This window comes from Salmo salar, chromosome 21 (genome assembly GCF_965601325.2).
Source record: "Salmo salar chromosome 21, fSalSal1, whole genome shotgun sequence".
NCBI classification, from domain to species: domain Eukaryota; kingdom Metazoa; phylum Chordata; class Actinopteri; order Salmoniformes; family Salmonidae; genus Salmo; species Salmo salar.
The window spans coordinates 9,949,413-9,965,665 of record NC_138311.1 but is presented as its reverse complement, the minus strand read 5'-3'; the positions used below and the strand labels follow the sequence as shown (position 1 = coordinate 9,965,665).

Below are 16,253 nucleotides of genomic sequence, written 5' to 3'. Positions count from 1 at the left end.
AGATGGGGCGACAGGTAGCCTAGTGGTTAGAGCGTTGGACAAGTAACCGAAAGGTTGCAAGATCGAATCCCTGAGCTGACAAGGTGAAAATAAGTGTGTTCTGCCCCTGAACAAGGCAGTTAACCCACTGTTCCTAGGCCATCATTGAAAATAAGAATTTGTTAACCGACTTGACTAGTTACATTTACATTACATTTAAGTCATTTAGCAGACTAGTTAAATAAAGGTAAAATAAAAATGGTCTGTATTGTTGTTTCAAGTTCAGTGCACTAGAGCAGCTGTTACATTTGAGGGGTGTGCATCATGAGCAAAGTAATTTGTATAATTTTACTTAGTCTGTGAAAACCGTTATCAGACTTGCCTGTGCTTAGGCTTAGCAGTAGCACAGCCTCCGCAATAGAAAAAAAAAAAAGTTAGTCTTGTATCTGTGGTAGCACCTTTACAATGCTCATCTCTAGATCTTCCCGTTCAAAAGACAGACCTATTTTACCTGCGCTACATGTTTTTCTTTTTAAATCGGAAATGTGCACCTTTAGCGGGACAGTTTTAAACGGGTACACACAAATGAACCATCATGAGTAAGGAAACGAAAATAGTTTAAACCCTATTTAAATCTATGACAAAAGGTTTGCTATTGAAAACATATCTGCAGTACGGATTCAATGGAGGTCATTGCCACTAACTAAATTAGGAACAGTATGTGTGCCACAATTTATCCCATCATTGTGCAGCGGTTCAAAAAAAGGTTGTGGGCCACTGCAGTGGTCTAGATGCAAGGCAAACATTGATTCGGTTACGGTAGTATTAATTCAATGCCTGTCTACCAGGCCCAATACTTATCTGCAGTTATAGTTCGTAGATACTACTATAATCTCTCACCAAATTAGCTACATTTAATAAATTAGGCTGCCAGAACTAGAGCGCATTGCTAATACATGATTACTGAATCACAACACAGGCTTATGACACACCAGTTTAGCTACTTTAACAAGGACTGACTTAACTACCAACAAATGATTCGACATTTAACAGAAATGTTATCGTTCAGACATGCACAGCCGTACACATGGACTGCATAACGTTAGACAAGCCACCAACGTTGGTTGTTAACGTTACGTTAGTTGCCGTTTTGGTTTCTCGGCTTCCCATCATAGGTCGGTGGAAGTTTGAAACGTAGTTTGGTTAGTTATCCAACTAGTTGCGTTAATCTACCAAGCGGAACCAGTTAGGCCGGTAAAATAGCTAGCTAACGTTAGCTATGGTGCACCACGCGTAGTCTGGTCCCTGCAATGGCTGCATGCAACACAGCGTGCCCAAGTTAGCTTGCTGTTAAATATTTTTACAAGACGTAGCTAGCTACTTTCACAATAGGTTGCTACTCATACCGTAGTGGCACTGGGTAAATGAATGCACCTAGCTGACAACGTTAGCTAGCAAGCTAGCCATTTTAGTTTCAAGACGTCAAAGTACCACAATAGGCACAATTCCAAATAGCTAACTAAGGTTAGCTAGCAGACAACGCACAGGAAATGTGCTAGCTAACGTTAGCCATTTAAACAAAGCTGGGCGTTTGAGACTTCTGCTACGTTATTTAATTTAACAGATAAATGAATGTAGTTAGCCAACTAGCTACATCTGCATGTGGTAGCAAATTCTGCCCGGTTCCATGTTGTGGGAGTGAAAGAAAACAAATGTTTTTTTTTTTTTATATAGTTACCTCACTCGAGTGCCGTGTGCATCTCCTCTCAGCTCCGTACCCAAAAAAAAGTAACCCGTTCACTGAGCAGCGACGCACAAACTGCCAATGGGTTTCCAAGGGGGCCGGCTTCCCACGACGATCAAGAGGGCATTTTCGGTACTGCAGTTTACAGGCCTACAAATACAATTCTTATAGACCGCCCGAAAGAGAAGTCACGTTTTTTAATTCCAAATAAGACACTTTAGTCATCAACTTTATGAACAAAACATCCATTATATTATTCAAGTAATTGTCTCAGAGGCAGGTTTTATCCCATCATTCACAGACTAAGTTATTAACATTTTAGATTCATGCTGTGAAGTAGCGAGCTTCTGTCACATGAACACTTTGAAGGGAAATCATTCACGCGTTCTCGTGCGAGGTGGGATTCTTTGCACCTGTTGAACATTGCCAGAAGAACAGAAAGCAAGAAGAAGAGAAGCAGCAAAAATCTGAATGTACTGTCATGTTCAGCTTTCAACTTCACCAAACATGCTAAGCAGTCTAACATCTACACATAAATTGGTGATCGCATTTTTTGTTAATATGAATGTTGTCATGCATCTGCCTTAAGATCGATTTGTGTTAGCTAGCTTTAGCATCTTGACAAGGCATCTTGAAAACGCTCATGGTTGTTTTGCTTGTAATGTGTGTTTGCTATTGTAGTTATAAACACAATGCTTGATAAGATAATTATGACATTATCTGAGTGACAATTATTCAAATGCTGTCAATAAGCAACCAAACAGGCGGCATGACTGGTGGTGGCACTAATGTTCGCCAGCGAGCTAGAATCCACCTGGATGTAACAGACCTAATGTGACTCCAAGTCAGCATGGTTATAATTAACCCCCCCCCCCCCCCATAGCCTATAGCATATTTATTTTACACTAATAAAGGTGCATTTATTGACATATAGAATGCCTAGCTGACATATAAAGACCTATTCATTAACCAGAAGAGCAAAATTGCTGATAAAGTTCATATCGGGTCTAGGTTGAGTTGGAGAGCTTTGTCCGTATTTTCAGAGCACGCCCCCATCCTAAGGTAAGTGCTGTGTATGAAGAGGGTGGCTGTCATCAGTTGTGATAGTTTCCATTTCTCAAGCACACCACAAACCTCAGCTCTTAAAAACTGTCTGTGACAACCATAGGCCTGTGGATTAATGCAGGGGTTTACCGGGGATGAAGCACCTGGTAGAAGGCCCATGGTGGGCCCAATTGTCAGCAAAAACAAAAAAATAGTAAAACAAAATATATAGTATCAGTCAAAAGTTTGGACAGACAAACTCATTTGAAGGTTTTTCTTTATTTTTGGTATTTTCTACATTGTAAAGTAGTAGTGAAGACATCAAAACTATAAAATAACACATGGAATCTTGTAGTAACCAAAAACATTGTTAAACAAATCAAAATATATTTTATATGTGAGATTCTTCAAAGTAGCTACCCTTTGCCTTGATGACAGCTTTGCACACTCTTGGCATTATCTCAACCATCTTCATATGGAATGCTTTTCCAACAGTCTTGAGGGAGTTCCCACAAATGCTGAGCACTTGTTGGCTGCATTTCCTTCACTCTGCGGTCCATCTCATCACAAACCATCTCAGTTGGGTTGAGTTTGGGTGATTGTGGAGGCCAGGTCATCTGATGCAACACTCCATCACTCTCCTTTTTGGTCAAATAGCACTTACACAGCCTGGAGGTGTGTTGGGTCAATGAAAGTCCCACTAAGCGCAAACCAGATGGGATGGTGTATCGATGCAGAATGATGTGGTAGACATGCTAGTTAAGAGTGCCTTGAATGATAAATCAAATCACAGACAGTGTCACCAGCAAAGCACCATCACACCTCCTCCTCCATGCTTCACGGTGGGAACTACACACAAAGAGATAATCCGCTCATCTACTCTGTCTCACAAAGACACTGCTGTTGGAACCAAAACTGTTAAATTTGGACTCATCAGGACAGATTTCCACCGGTCTAATGTCCATTGCTCGTGTTCCTTGGCCCAAACAAGTCTCTCTTCTTATTGGTGTCCTCTAGTAGTGTTTTTTTCCAGCAATTTGACAATGAAGGCCTGATTCACACAGTCTACTCTGAACAGTTGATGTTGAGATGTGCTTATTACATGAACTCTGTGAAGCATTTATTTGGGCTGCAATTTCTGAGGCTGGTAACTCTAATGAACTTATCCTCTGCAGCAGAGGTAACTATGGGTCTTCCTTTCCTGTGTTTTGGTCCTCATGAGAGCCGGTTTCATCATGGCGCTTGATGCTTTTTGTGACTGCACTTGAAGAAAAAGTTATTTTCCAGATTGACTGACCATGTCTTAAAGTAATGATGGACTGTCGTTTCTCTTTGCTTATTTGAGCGGTTCTTGCCATAATATGGACTTGGTCTTTTACCAAATAGGGTTATCTTCTGTATACCACCACAACCTTGTCACAACACAACTGGCTCCAACGCATTAAGAAGGAAAGAAATTCCACAAATGAACTTTTAAGAAGGTACACCTGTTAATTGAAATGCATTCCAGGTGGCTACCTCATGAAGCTGGTTGAGAGAATGCCAAGAGTGTGCAAAGCTGTCATCAAGTCAAAGGGTGGCTACTTTGAAGAATCTCAAATATAAAATATATTTGTTTAAAGCTTTTTCTGGTTACTACATGATTCCATATGTGTTATTTCATAGTTTTGATGTCTTCACTATTATTCTACAATGTAGAATTCTTTTCAAATAAAGACAAACCCTGGAATGAGTAGGTGTGTCCAACATTTGACTGGTACTGTATATTTAAGTGATAATGCCCGAGAAGATGGTGTTTGGAGGTTATATTGGCACGGTATTGTCGAGGGCCGGCGAACCATTCCAATATATCCTCCAAACACTGGCTTCGAGGGCATTATCACTTTTAAACAACGGGTTACGAACATACAATTATGTCAAATAATCATTTACAGTGCATTCGGAAAGTATTCAGACCCCTTCCCTTTTTCCACATTTTGTTATGTTACAGCCTTATTCCTGTCTATATAAGGTCCCACAGTTGATAGTGAATATCAGAGCAAAATTCTGTCTGCAATAAAGCCCTTTTGTGGGGAAAACTCATTCTGATTAGCCGGGCCTGGCTCCCCAGTGGGTGGGCCTATGCCCTCCCAGTTTTGTACACTCAGTGTATATTGCACAATCTGTGTGTCGCTTCACTGTCCTGGGCTATTGTTTGTTTGAATTCAAGACCAGATTCATCTCAGTTCATCAGTGTCAGAGCAGCCACTTCTTTCAGTCATTTGTGTGGCATTAAAAAAGATTCAGCTACTGCCTTCTGTCATGTAAATTCCATAGAATTGCATGAAATGCGTTTTTAAAAGGCAAACAAAATTTCAGGACCTTGGTAAAAAAAATACCCATGTGTGGAAATCCTATAAACGACTCTGCTTAACTGTAACGTATGTCACATCGCAAATGTTATTATGGGTTTATTATAAAGGGGATTTTTCTTCAACAGTAAATTTACCACGCATCAAAATGCTTCTTGGTGCACATATTTTGGAGGGGGGGGGCTAGTTTGCAGACAGAATTAGCATGACAGGGTTTGTATTTTTACCATCATATCAAAAAAAGGAAGATTAAAGAGCGAGTAATATAACAAATTTCAAGAGCTCATTTTAGAACCGAGAACATAGGAGCTGACCTTGACATACTTCTTGATATAGCAGGTACGGTTTCGCCTACTGTGTGCTTTTCTCACAAGGTCAGCAAGTAACTAAAAAGCAACCAGATTACAAAGTTCCTCTCATTTGACAGATGTGTGTGTCTCATAGCCTTTGGGAGATAATGTTTTACCTCTTGTCATTTGATACTACAGTGGGGGAAAAAAGTATTTGATCCCCTGCTGATTTTGTACGTTTGCCCACTGACAAAGAAAGGATCAGTCTATAATTTTAATGGTAGGTTTATTTGAACAGTGAGAGACAGAATAACAACAATAATATCCAGAAAAACGCATGTCAAAAATGTTATAAATTGATTAGCATTTTAATGAGGGAAATAAGTATTTGACCCCTCTGCAAAACATGACTTAGTACTTGGTGGCAAAACCCTTGTTGGCAATCCCAGAGGTCAGACGTCATTTCTTTGTCAGTGGGCAAACGTACAAAATCAGCAGGAGATCAAATACTTTTTTCCCCACTGTATGTAACTTATCGTTGCCAACTTTATCTAACAGCAAAGTAATTTCCCTAACAACAATATATGGGTTACAAATAACTAAAACACTATCTTAATCTCAAGAAAGCAGCTTTTACACAGGGTGCCCACTGAAAGGTTTGTGCACAGCCCTGGCTGTAGGCTATCGCTGGTGGTAGAGTTGCTAGTGGGACTGCTGTGTGTGTGGGTGGCTGGGTGGGTGCGAGCAAGCATTTTGAACTGACATTTATTCTGTATCCGGTATTGTTTTTGATAAATTAGAGATAATAGTCAAGTTCACGTGTCACAGCATTAAGACAGGAGGTACCCAGCGATCGTGAAACAGCCTACTGTCAGTTTTCTCTTTCACCAATTCTTATGTGGACATTGTCAGCACCCTTGACACGACTTCCCTAGAACTCTGAACCCCCCCAGCGGCCGCTTCTTGGAGGACAGCCATTACCAAAAGCACTCCTTGGGCTGACCGGACACCATAGAGCGGGGAGTGTCGAACAGCTCAGGACTTTTCATTCTTGGTTTTGTACCATTTTACTCCAGTTTCAGCCTCTTCTCTGGGTTACTGGGTTGCTTGCTCCCACCAGAATTAAATAACCTGTGTATTTAGTGAGAGTATTGAGTAAGGGTCCTAAACTCTATAAACGTGGTTGCTGACAGTATCACTATACCTGGTTAGCTGGTTAGCCGAGAGCCAGCGCGAGCATTGTGCGGTGACATCACCCAGCCTGACTTGAAGTAGTGTCGCCCCGTGGCTCTTGTTCAATTAAGAAGTCTGGTTTTGACTAGGGGAAGATCTCAATTGCATACTCCTCACATCCTCTTAACCTTTCTCCTTCTCAAAACCCATTGGATGAGAAAGCCAGAGATCCCTCCCCTCTGACCTTCTCCTCCAATGGGTTTTGAGGAGAGAGGATGCTAGGTTTTTTGACAAGAAGGAAAAGATGGCAGAATTGGACGCTGATGTGGATCTTGAATCTAATGGCGGTAGAATCAAGAAGAATTGAACTATTGTCTAAAAGAATGGAGCAAAGTAGCGTACAGTGGTGAGAATGTCCCTTATTTTATAGGATTATGGTTTGTTAATGAAGAACAGCTGATTGGTAATCCTATCTTGAAGAATCCATTTGAGATATCAAAATTGTTGGAGAGCATACTGGGTAAAGTGAAGGCTGTGAGGATCACGAGAGGCAGGCTTGTTAAGATCTTTTGTACTTCTGAGGATCCGACTGAATGTGTTGCGTCTCAACCGATTTGAAAACTTTGACGTGTCGTGTGTGTCTCTTCGGAACAGGGCACCCCTCAAGGGGGTAATATCTGGTCGATGTTGCAGAGATTAAAAATATTCTTGGATAGATTGATGCACGTCAGATGACTCGTGTGGTGAATGAATAAAAAGTGAAGAGTATCTGTTATTTTGGTTTTTAATATGGAGTCTCTCCCTCCTCAAGTGCAGTTGGTTGTATAAACTGTAAGCATTTATCCAAAGACCAATGCAGTGTGATCACTGTAAAGCTTTTGGACATGATCCAAGTGTTTACAGAAGGGGGAAGCCAAGATCATATGTGTTTTAAAAGTGATGAAAATGTGACATGTTGCAATTGTGGTGGGAACCATGAAGCCATGTTTTTGGAATGCCCAACAAGGGTGAAAGAGAATGAGGTGGCCAAAGTCAGGGCTGCCCAGAGCATTTCAATTTCAGCGGCTGTTAAAAAGGTTGTGGGTTCAAATGGTGCTCCTAAAGAGTCCATGATGGTGGATAGGCCTTCACTGCAGGCTGCAGAGGTTGCCTTTCCACAGCAGGACCCAGCTATTTTAAAGGTGGACTTTGTGGCCTTTATAGCTATGGTGATTAATTGCACTGCCAAGGTGGAGAGGAAGTCCAGGAAAATTGAGATCATCGTTGATGCGGTGGGAAGGTTTCTGGGACTGAAAGACTTCACGGTGGAGGAGTTGCACGGAGTACTGTCACAAGCCGTACCACACTCTCATGCCCTAGAACCTGAGAAGGGAGATATGGAGATTTGAAGGATGGAAGAAGTGGGAATTTAGTTTTTGTCAGTGTACTATTTTTATTTGGGTGGATTAAGTTAGGGAAAACTATCACGTATTGATTTTCTTTTTATCTTTTTAACCCCGTCCAGTTGGTAGTGGCAATAAACCCACAGAAGAGAGGATGCGAGGAGTATTCAATTGAGATCTTCCTAAAATCTTCATTCACAATCACAAAACAGACTGGGAAATCCTTGAGCACCCTATCATTTCCAAAAGATAGCATTGTGAGGTTCTTAGGGGCCAAGACATATTTCTTCAGCCTTCTGAAGAGTCCCGCTCCTTGAATGCGGCAGCTCTACCCTTTTGCTCAGTGCGGATGTTGCCTGTAATCCAAGGCTTTTGGTTGGGGTATGTATGTACGGTCACTGTGGGGATGACATCATCGATGAAGCCAGTGACTAATGTGGTGTACTCCTCAATGCCATCCGAAGAATCCCGGAACATATTCCAGTCTGTGCTAGCAAAACAGTTCTGTTGCTTAGCATCTGTGACATCTGACCATTTCCGTATTGAGCGTGTCACTGGTACTTCCTGTTTGAGTTTTTTCTTGTAAGCAGGAATCAGGAGGATAGAGTTATGGTCAGATTTGCCAAATGGAGGGCTATGGAGAGCTTTGTATGCGTCTCTGTGTGTAGAGTAAATGTGATCTAGTTTTTCCCCCCGGTTGGTTGCACATGTAACATGTAACATTCTGGTAGAAATTAGGTAAAACGGATTTAAGGTTCCCTGCTTTAAAGTCCCCGGCCACTAGGAGCGCCGCCTCTCGATGAGCATTTTCTTGTTTGCTTATGGCCTTATACAGCTGGTTGAGTGCGGTCTTAGTGCCAGCATCGTTTTGTGGTGGTAAATAGACAGCTATGAAAAATATCATGAGATGCTCTACCTAAGGCGATCAAAACTTTGAGACTTCATTACTTTTGTGCACCAGCTGTTATTGACAAATAGACACAGACCACCACCCATTGTCTTACCGGAGGCAGCTGTTCTATCTTGCCGATGCACAGAGAACCCAGCCAGCTGTATGTTATCCATGTCGTCGTTCAGCCACGACTAGGTGAAACACAAGATATTACATTTTTCAATGTCCCATTGGTAGGATATTCTTGATCGGAGCTCATCCAGTTTATTATCCAATGATTGCACGTTGGCTAATAGGACTGATGGTAGAGGCAGGTCACCCACTCGCCGTCGGATTCTTACATGGCACCCCAACCTACGACCCCTATATCTCCGTCTCTTCTTCATGCGAATGACAGGGATTTGGGCCTTGTCCGGTGTCTGAAGTAAATCCTTAGCGTCCGACTCGTTAAAGAACAAATCTTTGTCCCGTAATCGCTGTTCTTATATCCAGAAGCTCTTTTCGGTCATACAGGACAGTGGCTGAAACATTATGTACAAAATAAGTTACAAATAATGCAAATAAACACACAAAATAGCTTAATTGGTTCAGAGCGTCAGCCATCTCCTCCTGTGCCATTATATCAAGTAGTTATATGAATAGTGTTTTACAATGATGATATATTTAGCAAACCTGTCTAAATTTGTTTTTTTTAAATCATGAATCGTATTCCACCTATTATTGAAAGAGTTGTGGCAATGTCAGGCGAATCCAATTAAAACAAATGGATCTGTTTGGTGGCCATATTGGGAAATGTGTATCCTATGGTTAAATCAGCAGTAGCTAGGCATCATTGTTTAGACTTTTTTGTAGCTTTATGTAAAGTTTGGTGCACTGCATGAAGGTATTTTGCGAAAATGGGTTACCTGTACCTCTTTGCTGGACATAATGCATTACTATGGGATTTCATACACAGTGCGATGTACAGAGCAGGTTTCACATCACAAGTCTTGATGTTAACACAATTTATAAAATCATATTGCATATTATTTTAATTAATAGACATCAGTGAAGAAATTATGGAAATGTGATGTTCAGTCTATTTTAATGGTTATTGCCTAATGTGAAAACGGTGTAATGTACTGTAATTTACAGTACTCATTATATTTCACAGTAAACTTCTATTTTGGATCAATGGTTGTGGGATGAAAGATGTCTACAAATGGAATGAATGTAAGACTGTCTGCGTTACAAGTGTTACCAGTTTGGAGTTTTGTACTAAGAGTTTTGAAAATTCACCACATATTTGTGAATATAGTACCAAGGAATAAAAAAAATACTATTGAAAATAGTCTGTGATGACTCAATATAGCTGAGAAAAACTTCCCCAATGGTTGTTCTCTGTGAACATGGAGTTGTTGTCATCCAGGGTACCATGTGATAATAGAGCACATCCCTATACTGTCCATTCAGGCTCGATATACCCAAAAATGCATACATGTGTGACCTTTGACCCACAAGGTGGGTTCATAGAGATGTCATTACCATTCCAATTGTTTCATACAGTACCTTAATATGTGTTGTATTATGAAGTTAAGAAAATATCAAATTGTCTTAGTTTGAGGAGATTGTTCCCTGATAGTACAAAATTACATTTCATGCCCTCAATTCTGTTGGCCCAATTAACCGCATAGGAGTCAAAACATACTGTATTATGCAGTGATAACCACACTTAGCTACCTCCGATTCGTGGCGATCAAACCAAAATATAACCCACAGACATGGACTGTAATGAAAATCATCATTCGACTTTTGCCCAGGGGCGCAACTTTCACTGGTGACAGAGGGGACATGTCCCCCCACATTCTGAAATTGCATTTTTGTCCACCGCAGTTTTATCATTGGAATGTGATACAAAATGAGGCAACGGTATGCTTTAGGACCATGCGGATGCCTCCGAGCGGTCGGGTAGGCTGTTTGTAGTGTTATCTGGAAGAAAAATAAAAACATTTTATATATATATTTTATATATGTCCCCCCACTTCTAAAACCAAAGTTGCGCCCTTGCTTTTGCCACCCCAAGGTGGACAAATATGTGAAATTTGGCCTGCTGGCCCATGGACTTTTATGGTTGACTCATTGACTCATTCATTTACTTTTACACAATTGTACATTTCATTACTAAAGTCATATTGATTAGATCAAATTTCAGCATCAGTGTGCAGTATTTCAACAGCTCAGCTATGAGTAGGGATTATTTCTGTGTGTGTGTGCCTAATGTCACGGGTAAGGTTCGGTATATTACTGGAATCTTAACCAGTAAACTACCGGAATTTTCCAGTTTTTATTTTTATTGGCATTTTGGGGTGCTTCAGATTATCACAGGTGTTTGTAATTACCTCTGGCCCTCTGATTGATTTTTAAATATAAATATAAACCATAAACCTGAATACCATTGGTGTTTGATATGAGGGTTTCAGCATGAAATATCCTTTATTTTTCTTTTACGCTCTAATTTATTCTAATGTCAATATGTCTGGTGTAAATATTTTGGTGCTAAACTGGTGTCAGTTGGGATAAAAGTCAATAGTTGGAGGAGTTGCAGAGTTAACTGAAAATAATGCCTTTGTTGATTAGATGCTTTCTTAATTAATTAGCCTATTTTCTCTTGAACTGTATGGTCTATCCACTAGAAACACATGGACAAAATGGACACAGCTATAAAAAAAGGTATACTATATATGAATACATTTTTTAAAAAGTTATTCAAGTATAAATGACCAAAATTACCATAGATTACCTGTTAATTACCAAAATTACTGACGATTCTGGTAACTTGGTAAATTACCAGTAGCTTTGTAACCCTAGTCATGGGTCAGTGCCGCCCAGACACTTGCTAGCGCAGCTACTTTCTCCCTCCTTTCTGTCCGTTGCTGTTGATCAGAGTGAGATTAATTGAGGGGGGCTTGGCATCCATTTTCTCATATACTTCTCCAGTCATGGAGCTCCGAGGTTTTAGCAAGAGTCGTAAAGCACAGGTGGGAGTGCTTTTCTGGGTCTCACTGTCATTTAGCCCCTGTATCTACCCCAGTAGGACCATATATGAAAAGGGCCAACAACTGCACAGTCAGGAGCCGCCAGAGCCACCAGAGCCGCCCGCCAGTCAGGAGCCGCCAGAGCCACCCGCCTGTCCGGAGCCTCCAGAGCCGCCCGCCAGTCAGGAGCCGCCAGAGCCGTCCGCCAGTCAGGAGCCGCCAGAGCCGTCCGCCAGTCAGGAGCCGCCAGAGCCGCCCGCCTATCCGGAGCCGCCAGAGCCGCCCGCCTGTCCGGAGCCGCCCGCCTGTCCGGAGCCGCCAGAGCCACCCGCCTGTCCGGAGCCGCCAGAGCCGCCCGCCTCTCCGGAGCCGCCAGAGCCGCCCGCCTGTCCGGAGCAGTCAGAGCCGCCCGCCAGCCCGGTGAGTCCTGTGCCTGCGCCTTGGGCCAGGCCTCTTACATGTCTCCTCAGCCTGGTGAATCCTGGGTCAGTACCGCCGGAGCCACCAGGGACGCCCGCCAGACGGGCGCAACCAGGGTCGCCCGCCAGCCGGGCGCAGCCATCGCCGCCCGCCAGCCGGGCGCAGTCATCGCCGCCAGCCGGGCGCAGCCATCACCGCCCGCCAGCCGGGCGCAACCATCACCAGCCGGGCGCAACCAGGGTCGCCCGCCAGCCGGGCGCAGCCATCGCCGCCCGCCAGCCTGGCGCAGCTATCACCGCCCGCCAGCCGGGCACAGTCAGGGTCGCCCACCAGACCTTCGGCGCGGCCAGGTGCGCCACCTAAGAGGGCGACGCCGAGGGTGGAGCAGAGGCCACGTCCCGCACCTGAGCCGCCGCCGTAAGAAGGCCCACCCGGACCCTCCCCTTCAGAGTCAGGTTTTGCGGTCGGAGTCCGCACCTTGGGGGGGGGGTACTGCTTGGGGGGGTACTGTAACGCCCTGGCCATAGAGAGGGGTTTTTGTACTTTATTTTGGTTAGGCCAGGGTGTTACATTGGGTGGGCGTTCTATGTGCATTTTTCTATGTTGGTTTGTTTCATTGATTTTGGCCGTGTGGCTTCCAATCAGGCACAGCTGTAGAGTGTTGTTGCTGATTGGGAGTCACACATAAGTGCCTGTTTTTCCGTTGGGGTTTTGTGGGTAATTGTTTCTGTTTTGTATTGCACCTGACAGTACTGTTTGGCTGTCGGTTTTCTTGTTTTGTATAGTGTTCTTTCATCCATTAAATTACGTCAATGATGAACACTATCTCCGCTGCGCCTTGGTCTACTCTCTCTCCCGACAGCCGTTACAGGTACCAACCAACCCAAGCCTCTAGAAGCCTATCTATCACATTTTTTTTTTAAGAAATCAGGCCTATAGGGCAATTTTCCCAGACCCAAAATACACCTTGTCCAGGACTAAAAAACACTTTCACTGAGAATCTCCATTGGCTCTTTTAGTCCAGGAGTAAGCCTAGGCTTAATCTGGGTCCGGAGAACCAACCCTTACTATAGGCTTGAGGGTTAACAATCATAGATGTTATACAATGCACACACGATGTGCCTCGTTAAGTACCTACATGAGTCAAATTCAGGTCGGCTATCTTTGATGTGGTTTCCTACATTTGATCCTGGTAAACACCAGGGACGTGTTGCTTTGGGGTGCCATGTTCGTATAAATCTTCTTTGCCGCCATGCTGTTACTGAGAGTTCTTGTCACTAGCCATACTGGGAGCAACCCGGCGGGCTCCCCACCGCTCCCTATCTCTCCTGGAGGCCAGACAGAAAGGGAGGACGAGCGATGAGTTTTATATATACGCTCATTAGCCACCTGTAACCCTATCTAACGAGGGCCCATGGACTTTTCATTCCTTTTAATTGTGTTGAGGCAGTAGAAAGGCAAGTGCCGTCGCTCATTTCCTCCCAGGCCGGTTGTCCTAGCCAAGTCTGCATCTCCCCCTCCTTCGATCGATGCTAGCAGGGAGGCTCCGCCAAACCATCTCCATCAGAGGTGGGAATTCAACCACTTAAATATCCATTGACAAAGTACCTGCTACACTTTGCCAGAAAAGAGCAGATCAAGATTTTATACTTGACCTTTATTTAAGCCCCACTGTCTGTAATGAAAAAATAAAGATGTAGAGTGCAGTGACAGGAGTGTGTATGTGCATGTGCGTGTGGTTGTGTGATGTAAATAGGGACATTATGATACAACCTAGGAAATATGTTATATTTGGATCTATCCAAATTCTGTGATTGAAAATAACTCACACATACTACCCAACACATCCGTCAAGGAATAGATTGTGGGTCATTGGTTTTCAGCCTGAGGTCTGCAGCCTCTTAGAGATTAATGAGAGGAATACTTGGAGTCATTGAACACTACACTCTTTGAAGTACATGTGCCATTTGGGTTGCCACACCGGCGGAACCTTACCAGTTGAAAAAGGTTCCTCGAGGAACCCCTCTGTAAAGGTTCAAACCGGAAACTTTTCGTGATGGGAGGGGTTTAATTTTGAACCTTCTTAATAATATATTGTAGAAGTGGTTTATTGGAGGCGTGGCTTTCAGATCGATATTTTTGGTCACCCGTTAGCGTAAATGTCATTCCTGATCATCATGTTAAGTCGTGCACTGTAAATAATAAATGTCTTTGAATATTTATGCATATTACATATTCTAATATAATATAAATAATATTAGCATTGCTGATTACATAGAGGCTGTTGAGGAACTCATACACCTCTGTAAGCCTCATTGAAGCTACAAAACTGTCAGTGTTCAACTTTAACATGTGATGTCAATACCACAGAACAGATTAAAATGAATTTGATTTACTCTAACTAGTGGCCAAAAAAAAGGTCTATTGAAAACGGTCAGATTGACCATCTTGGTGGGTCTAGCATTAAAGCCATGCCCCTACAAAGCCATACCTCCACTCCAGGGTTCCTTCAGGAACCCTTTGCTACCTTGAACCATTAAAGTATCCTCCAAGAACCACTCAACTAACCAAAGATGGAAATATGAACCATTGGCTAGCAGTGGTTCCTTCAGGAACTGCAGGGTTTCCTTGAGGATCTCCATGGCTCCTCGAGTCACCACTAATTCTAAGAGTGTATGGTAATTGGTATAAGTGTTTGGGACTTTAGAAAGAGTCTCCAATCTCCATTGCTGTATGTTAAAGGAATAATGGTCACAAGCACATACTTATCATTTCCTGTTTTACTTTCTGGCTGCTGGTCCACCCATCATGGCACATTGACTTGAATGGGTAGTCACGTTCTAATAATTATATTTAGATGGTCACAAGACAGCTTGTGACAGTTCTGTCTCCCTTATCTTATTTCAAAGTTCCACTGTGCAATAATTCCTTATTTGTAATCGAGATAAAAAATTCAAACAACGGACTAAATTAGATTTTTCCCCCTGAATTTTCCCCCCTTTATTATCTGTTATTCGCAATATTGGTGATATTCATCAAAGCCATAAGGGCTATTTGGTAATATTACATATCTGCAGTATTTGATTAATGGTATAAAAACTAACTGTATGAATTAGCAAATGAGTGTGCCAGGTACAGTGCATTCAGAAAGTATTCATAACCTTGACATTTTGTTGTATTATAGCCTGAATTCAAAATGACTTTAATAGATTTTTTCGTTCTCACCCATCTACACACAATAGCCCATAATGACAAAATAATAACATGTTTTTAGAAATGTTTATACATTTATTGCAAATGAAATACAGAAATATCTAATTTACATAAGTATTCACACCTCTGAGTCAATACTTTCTAGAAGCAACTTTAGTCTTTTTGGATACGTCTCTAAGTGCTTTGCACACCTGAATTGTACACTATTTGGACATTATTCTTTAAAAAATGATTCAAGCTCTGTCAAGTTGATTGTTGATCATTGCTATATGGCCATTTTCAAGTCTTGCCATACATTTTCAAGTAGATTGAAGTAAAAAGTGTAACTAGGCCACCCAGGACCATTCAGTGTCATCTTGGTAAGCAACTCCAGTGTAGATTTGGCCTTGTGTTTTCTGTTATTGTCCTGCTGAAAGGTGAATGTCTCACAGTTTCTGTTGGAAAGCAGACTGTAACAGGTTTTCCTCTAGGATTTATCCTGTGCCTATAGCTGTAGTCTGTTCCTAGCTCTATTCCGTTTCCTTAAAAAAAGTCCTTGCCGATGACAAGCATACCCATAACATGATGCAGACACCACCATGCTTGAAAATATGAAGAGTGATTTGCCCCCAATTTTTTGGGGGGGAGTATTACTTAAGTGCCTTGTTGCAAACAGGATGCATGTTTTGGAATATTTGTATTCTGTACAGGTTTCCTTCTTTTCACTCTGTCATTTAGGTTAGTATTGTGTAGTAACTACAGTGTTGATCCA

General features: G+C 42.3%; 1 protein-coding gene across 1 annotated transcript in view; it reads right to left on the bottom strand.

Annotated features, from left to right (window-relative positions):
* The window catches only part of slc39a10 (solute carrier family 39 member 10), a 74,903-nt gene extending 73,055 nt beyond the window's left edge, over positions 1–1,848 (bottom strand). Inside the window, exon 1 of the mRNA XM_014163912.3 lies at positions 1,718–1,848. The gene's annotated coding sequence lies outside the window, so the exon portion shown is untranslated. The remainder of the gene's footprint in view (positions 1–1,717) is intronic.
* Positions 1,849–16,253: the final 14,405 nt, after the last annotated feature.